The sequence below is a fragment of the Medicago sativa genome, chromosome 5, assembly GCF_051527215.1.
Source record: "Medicago sativa cultivar Bolivia chromosome 5, Bolivia_mono, whole genome shotgun sequence".
Taxonomy (NCBI): Eukaryota; Viridiplantae; Streptophyta; class Magnoliopsida; order Fabales; family Fabaceae; genus Medicago; species Medicago sativa.
In genome coordinates this window covers 777,704-779,791 of record NC_140753.1, presented here as the reverse complement: position 1 = coordinate 779,791, position 2,088 = coordinate 777,704, and the positions used below count along the sequence as shown (strand labels likewise).

At 41.2% G+C, this 2,088-nt stretch overlaps 1 non-coding gene across 1 annotated transcript; it reads right to left on the bottom strand.

The window, feature by feature from the left end:
* Positions 1-440: 440 nt before the first annotated feature.
* LOC146918878 (small nucleolar RNA R71) lies at positions 441-547 on the bottom strand. Its single transcript, XR_015012935.1, has one exon. It is a non-coding gene; the product is annotated as a small nucleolar RNA R71 (small nucleolar RNA).
* Between the last annotated feature and the right edge of the window lie 1,541 nt (positions 548-2,088).

Genomic DNA, 2,088 nt, shown 5'->3' with positions numbered 1-2,088 from the left:
GAAATCGAGCGGTATTCATACCCGAGATCGAAAGGTTCTTACATAGAAGGAGGAGAGCGTCACAAAATAACATCGCCATGGCCAATCGCACTCTCAAAGAGTATGCAACGCCGTCTACGGCTGAGCCACAAGCTGTTATTGTGTACCCAACGGTTGAGGATGACAACTTCGAAATTAAGCCTGCCCTACTTAACTTGGTGCAGCAAAACCAATTCTCGGGATCCCCCACTGAGGATCCCAATCTTCACATCTCTGTTTTCCTACGAATTAGTGGAACCATGAAGGAGAATCAAGAAGCCGTAAGACTTCATCTCTTTCCCTTTTCCTTAAGGGATAGAGCTAGCGCTTGGTTCCATTCCCTCGAAGTTGGTTCAATTACTTCATGGGATCAGATGAGGCAAGCATTCCTTGCCCGTTTCTTTCCACCATCTAAAACCGCTAAACTTAGAGACCAAATCACGCGGTTCAACCAAAAAGATGGGGAATCTCTCTATGAGGCGTGGGAGCGTTTCAAAGAAATGCTAAAACTTTGTCCCCACCATGGCCTAGAGAAGTGGCTTATAGTCCACACTTTTTATAAATACCACTAAGATGTCTGTTGATGCAGCTGCAGGTGGAGCACTTATGAACAAGAATTACACGGAGGCGTATGCCTTGATTGAAGACATGGCTCAAAATCACTACAAGTGGACCGACGAGAGAGCCATCACTAGTTCTTCACCCTCCAAAAAGGAGGCAGGTATACACGAAGTCTCTAACTATGACCACCTTGCTTCTAAAATTGATACACTAACTGAAAAACTTGAAAAACTCAATGTTAGTGCTATCAATTCTGCTTCTACTCCTTCTTTTGAAATATGTGGTATAACTGGTCATGCAGGTGTTGATTGCCAACTAGGTAGTGCTATTAATGGTGTTGAGCAAATGAATTATGCTCAATACAACCAAGGGATGAGACAAAATCAAAATTTTTATAAAAACCAAAATCCCTATGGACAAGTAGCACCACCCGGTTATGCAAACAACCAAAGATTCACTCAGAAATCCAATTTGGAAATTTTGTTGGAAAATTCTATTGCCAACCAAAACAAACAACTTCAAGAACTTAAAAACCAAACTGGGTTTCTGAATGATTCTCTTTCCAAGCTCAATACCAAGGTTGATTCTATTGCTACTCACTCTAAAATGCTTGAAACTCAAATCGCTCAAATAGCCCAACAAGTGGCTACCTCTTCCCAAACACCGGGAGTCTTTCCTGGTCAAACCGAAGCCAATCCCAAAGGCCAAGTTAATGTCATATCTTTTGGGGGTAGTAAGTTAGGCGAAACTTTTGCTAAGGTTAAAAACATTGGGAAAGAAAATGTCAAGCCCTTAGGTGATAAAGTTGTGATAGAAGAAGCAAAACCACTTGAAGAAAACAAAACTCCATCCCCCTTAAATCCTGATAAGCTTAAACTAGAGGGTAAGTTTGAAAAATTTGTTAACATACTTAGGAAGATTTGCATTAAACTTCCCTTTGCTGAAGCTTTGTCTAGGATGCCTCTATATGCCAAGTTTTTAAAGGAAATTTTTTCAAAGAAAAGGGCTATAGAGCATAATGAGACAATAGCCTTGGCTAAGGAAACTAGTGCAATCATCCAAGAAGCACCCCCTAAGCTTAGAGATCCAGGTAGCTTTGCCATACCGTGTGAAATTGGGAATGAAACCATAAACAAAGCCTTATGTGACTTAGGAGCTAGTGTTAGTTTGCTGCCTTTGTCTCTTCTTAAAAGGATAGGGATAGGAGAGTTGAAACCTACCGAAATGGAATTAAAGTTAGCCGATCGTTCTACCATGAAACTTGTAGGATTTGTCGAGGACATACCTGTTAAGATAGAGGGGATATACATCCCCACTGATTTTGTAGTCGTTGACATTGAAGAAGACGATGACGTCCCTATAATCCTAGGTAGACCTTTCCTCGCAACTGCGGGAGCTCTCATTGATGTTAAACTTGGTAGGATAGTCTTTCAAGTGAGTGATCAAATGGTAGGATACGAGTTGGAAAATGTTATGAAGGGTCCCACTCTTTACTCTTGTTGCATGCTT